Consider the following 5,967-nt stretch of genomic DNA (forward strand, 5'->3'; position numbering starts at 1 on the left):
ATTGCCTCTTTTACTGTGTTGAATGGATTTCTTTGTTCCATTAACTTTCAGTAGCTTTGGGTAATGTCCAGAGGTGTTAAGAATGATTGTGTCCTCTCTGAACATGTGAATTTTTGATTATGCACTAACCCTCTAATGAGTTTGTTTTGAGTTTGGTGTGGAGGAAGTTTTCAAGGGTCAAGAGAGGAGGATGATATAATATGATCAAGAAGAGTGAAAATGCTAAGCTTGGGGATGCCCCCGTGGTTCATCCCTGCATATTTCAAGAAGACTCAAGCATCTAAGCTTGGGGATGCCCAAGGCATCCCCTTCTTCATCGACAACTTATCAGGTCACTTCTAGTGAAACTATATTTTTATTCCGTCACATCTTATGTGCTTTACTTGGAGCGTCTGTATATATTTTTTTTTGTTTGAATAAATTCGGATCCTAGCATTCCTTGTGTGGGAGAAAGACACGCTCCGATGTTTCATATTGGACACTGGTGTTCTTAGCTATTTGGTTGGAAACAGAAAATGCTTCATGTGGTAATTGGTATATGGTCTTGAATAATTTGATACTTGGCAATTGTTTTGAGTTCTCAAGTAGATCATGTTTAAGCTCTTGCATCATGTAGTTTAAACCTATTAATGAAGAACTACCATAGAGCTTGTTGAAATTTGGTTTGCATGATTGGTCTCTCTAAAAGTCTAGATATTTTCTGGTAAAAGTGTTTGAACAACAAGGAGACAGTGTAGAGTCTTATAATGCTTGCAATATGTTCTTATGTAAATTTTGTTGTACCGGTTCATACTTGAGTTTGCTTCAAACAACCTTGCTAGCCAAAGCTTTGTACTGAGAGGGAATGCTTCTCGTGCATCCAAAACCTTGAGCCAAAACCCATGCCATTTGTGTCCACCATATCTACCTACTATGTGGTATTTCTCTGCCATTCCAAAGTAAATTGCTTGCGTGCTACCTTTAAAATTTCATTCCTTGTCTTTGCAATACATAGCTCATGGGAAAGTAGCCTAAAAAACTATTGTGGTGATGAATGTGTCTCTTATGTATCTTATTTCTTATAAGTTGCTTGTTGAGCAGTAACCAGGTTTCTGGGGACGCCATCAACCTGTTACACCTTTGTTGAATATCATGTGAGTTGCTAAGCATGTTCGTCTTGTCTGAAGTAAGGGTGATTTATCATGATTAAATGGTTTGAGTATGCATATTGTTAGAGAAGAACATTGGGCCGCCGACCAAAGCCATGTATCATGGTGGAAGTTTCAGTTTGGAGATTAATCCTCAATCTCTTATGAGTATATTATATGTTGTTGAATGCTTAAGCATTAAAGAGGAGTCCATTATTTGTTTTCTATGTTGTCCCGGTATGGATGTCCTCAAGATGAGATTTATCAAAATTGAGAAATCAAATGCGATCTATCTCCTTGGACCTTTGTACAGGTGACATAGAGGTACCCCTTTGTGACACTTGGTTGAAACATATGTAATGCAATGATAATCCATGGAAATCCGAGCTAATTAGGACAAGATGCGAGCACTATTGGTATTTGATGCATGAGGCTTGCAACTTATAGGATGTTTTATGCATAACACATATGAATTATTACTACCGTTGACAAAATTGTTTCCATGTTTTCAAAATAAAAAGCTCTAGCACATGAGTAATCCCTGCTTCCCTCTGCGAATGGCCTTTCTTTTACTTTATGTTGAGTCAGTTTACCTACTTCTTTCTATCTGAGAAGCAAACACTTGTGTCAACTGTGTGCATTGATTCTCACATACTTGCTAATTTCCATTCATCATATTACTTTATATTGACAATTATCCATGAGATATACATGTTGAAGTTGAAAGCAACTGGTGAAACTTATATCTTCCTTTGTGTTGCTTCGAAACCTTCTATTAAGAATCTATTGCTTTATGAGTTAACTCTTATGCAAGACTTATTGATGCTTGTCTTGAAAGTACTATTCATGAAAAGTCTTTGCTATATGATTCAGTCGTTTAGTCATTATCTTTACCATTGCTTTGAATCACTTCATTCATCTCTTATGCTTTACAATAGTATTGATCAAGATTATGATAGTAGCATGTCACTTCAGAAATTATCCTTGATATCGTTTACCTACTCGAGGGCGAGTAGGAACTAAGCTTGGGGATGCTTGATACATCTCAAACGTATCTATAATTTCTTATGTTCCATGCTAGTTATATAACAATACTCACATGTTTTATATACACTTTACATCATTTTGATGCATTTTCCGGCACTAACCTATTAATAAGATGCCAAAGCGCCAGTTCCTGTTTTCTGCTATTTTTGGTTTCAGAAATCCTACACAGGAAATATTCTCGGAATTGGACGAAACAAAAGCCCACGGTCTTATTTTGCACGGAGCCTTCCAGAAGTCCGAAGAGGAGCGACGAGGCGGCCACACCCTAGGGGGGCGCGGCCCCACCCCTGGGCGCGCCGCCCTATGGAGTTGGCCCCTCGAGCGCCTCCCGACTCTGCCCCTTCACCTATTTATTCTCTCCGTCGCGAAAGCCCTAGTACCGAGAGCCACGATACGAGAAAAGTTCCAGAGACGCCGCCGCCGCCAATCCCATCTCGGGGGATTCAGGAGATCGCCTCCGACACCCTGCCGGAGAGGGGAATCATCACCGGAGGGCTCTACATCATCATGCCCGCCTCCGGATTGATGCGTGAGTAGTTCATCCTTGGACTATGGGTCCATAGCAGTAGCTAGATGGTTGTCTTATCCTCTTGTGCTATCATGTTTAGATCTTGTGAGCTGCCTATCATGATCAAGATCGTCTATTTGTAATGCTCCATGTTGTGTTTGTTGGGATCTGATGAATATGGAATACTATGTCAAGTTGATTAATTGATCTATCATATATGTGTTGTTTATGATCTTGCATGCTCTCCGTTGCTAGTAGAGGCTCTAGCCAAGTCGATACTTGTGACTCCAAGAGGGAGTATTTATGCTCGATAGTGGGTTCATGCCTCCATTGAATCTGGGATAGTGACAGAAAGTTCTAAGGTTGTGGATGTGCTATTGCCACTAGGGATAAAACATCAATTCTTTGTCTAAGGATATTTGTGTTGGTTACATTACGCACCATACTTAATGCAATTGTCTGTTGTTTGCAACTTAATACTGGAAGGGGTGCGGATGCTAACCCGAAGGTGGACTTTTTAGGCATAGATGCATGCTGGATAGTGGTCTATGTTATTTGTCGTAATGCCCTAAGTAAATCTCATAGTAGTCATCATGATATGTGTGTGCATTGTTATGCCCTCTCTATTTGTCAATTGCCCAACTGTAATTTGTTCACCCAACATGCTATTTATCTTATTGGAGAGACACCACTAGTGAACTGTGGACCCCGGTCCATTCTTTTACATCTGAAATACAATCTACTGCAAACTCTGTTCTCTATTGTTCTACGCAAACAAACATTGTGGGGACCCCAGACTAACTGTCCGAAATACCCTGTTATGTATATAGTTCACGTTCCCATGATCAGTGTGCCGTGAACACATAACCGAACTGATATCAAATTACATCATCCTTTACAAAACGGAATAAGAAAATTACAATAAGGTCACAGGACCCATCTTTACAAGATAGCCTCGAATGGCCTAATCTAATCATCAGAGGAGCAGAAACACTTCAGCAGCGTAGAGCCCAAGTCATCTGCCTTAACCCTACAGGCAACTGACTAGGAAGACGTTCCTAGCTCGCATAGACGTCGTCAACTCCTTCTTCATCTGTCGAAGCCCTCCAGGTCTGGCCAAGTAAATAGCCAGGGACAAAGCCGTGAGTACATTTGGAATTGTACTCGCAAACCATCAAGAAGGTACTTTGCAAGATTTCAAGATAACAAGTGCTAATCTAGGATGACAAGAGGGAAGAGCTAATTTCACTTGTGGAAATAGCATGAAGAAGAGAAGTAGTTTCTCTTGTGGATATAGCATCCCGACATCACAGTTGATGGGGACACTAAGGAAATCCTATGACATCTCTATATCTTTGTTAAAGAAGATACTTCAAAAGATAGACTACGTCATCTATATATATATCTTTATTGAAGAAGAGTCTCTCTACATGAAACACTAGGAAGGGTCACCCAATTTTTGTTTCATTTTCCTCGACCATCTCCATATGGTCGGCACCAGCCTTTCCGTACCCTTCCGGTACATCCAACACATTCCCTTCCTTTATAAAGCATTTTCTAAAACAAAACTCGACACAGCTCTGTAACGGCCATCCCAACCGTCCATGACCGCGGACGCGGCTATTCGAATAGTTTTGACTCTGCAGAGTTTGCACACTTTCACCACAACTATCCGAATACCTATCGTGTGGGCATCATCCCCGCATAACGACATATGCCACGACGGATACCCGGACATAACCTTTCGCCCATTCGACTTAACACGAGGTCCTACCCTATGGAGTATGTACCTCCCCGGCACCGTGGCAGCTCACCTCCTCTTGAGCGTGGCTCCACCGCCAAGCCAGGAGACCCATAGTGTCTTCCGGACGGGTCAGCCCCGAAGGCCTCCCGTTATACTATTGTCCCAACCATGACAACCCGGACTCGGGGGTAACCGTACCCTTGTATAGTTGTGCGGTGCCTCATGCTAAGAAGAACAAACGTCAAGTTAAGCCCCGTGCCCACGTTGGAGTAGCTATGGTTGCGCTGTGTAATTGTTCCGGGCGAATACAAAGAACCATGTGTCGTTTTTCTCAAAACTCAACTCACACACACATTCCTTTTCTCAACCATCTTTGACAAGATCCTTTTTGCCTTTGTAAACCATACACTTGGGTAAGGTTATCTTACCCAAGGTTTTCATAAACATTTACAACAAGGTAAACCTTGAGGGGTTCCCAACCTAAAGTTTTATGTAGGAGCTAAGATACATCAATGGCATGATGCTAGCCGTCATACCTTTTAAGGAGATGATAATTGAGGTGTCAAGGGGATTATACGTGCTTAGGATAAGCACGCACGGGGACAACATAAGTCGGAGGATTCGACAAAAGGGTCATGATGTTGATCATCATACCACTAAGAAGATGGTAAAATAGGTGGTCAAGGGGGCATACATGTTCAGGGTAATCATGCATAAGATCAACACGGGGTTCAACATACTCGAGAGTAAGTATGCATAACATCAACAAGGGGTTCAACATACTTGGGAGTAAGTATGCATAACATCAACAAGGGGAAATGATGCTAACCATCATACCTCTAAGTGATGCAAGAAGGGTGTCAAGAGGTCGACACACACAAGATAAGTGGGCGTACCCATCACACTTAGAGGGTACACCAAGATCATGATGATGACCACCATTTCCCTAAAGGGTAGGGTAGGTGAGTTGTAAAAGAGAATTCAACATGCTCACGGTGAGCATGCTCCATCAACATAAGTAGATACCACACAAAATAGATCGAGAGACAAGAATAACAACAAAGTAACCACAATATGTGATTCAACATTCAGAGATCAAGAGATGGCTTGCCTTGGCTTATTTGTCCCTGGACTTCTTCAATTTCTCCAAATCCTTCCTCTTCAATTCCAACATCGCTCGAATCTAGCGTCGCAAAATAAAAGAACACGCAACACACAATCAAAACCATATTTCAACTTGCAAGCAAGGTTTCAAATGAAACAAGTCTCAGCATGCAGGGGTATTTGTTTTGTAGGATAAAACATGGGTTGTCTATTTTTAAAACAAGAGATGGCAAGGGTTTGAATAAGTCAAAGAGATTTTAATTCTATCAATGCATGTGACACACATACACTCATAAACAGAGACAAAATTTAGTGAACAGAGACTATTAGTATTTTTCCTAGATGGAGAGTATCAAAACAAGATTAACACAAGTGGATTCATCCAAAAATATTAATCCTATAATTTTAGGAATTAGAAATAGTAAACAGTAACCAGT

This window comes from Lolium perenne, chromosome 5, assembly GCF_019359855.2.
Source record: "Lolium perenne isolate Kyuss_39 chromosome 5, Kyuss_2.0, whole genome shotgun sequence".
In the NCBI taxonomy this organism is placed as follows: domain Eukaryota; kingdom Viridiplantae; phylum Streptophyta; class Magnoliopsida; order Poales; family Poaceae; genus Lolium; species Lolium perenne.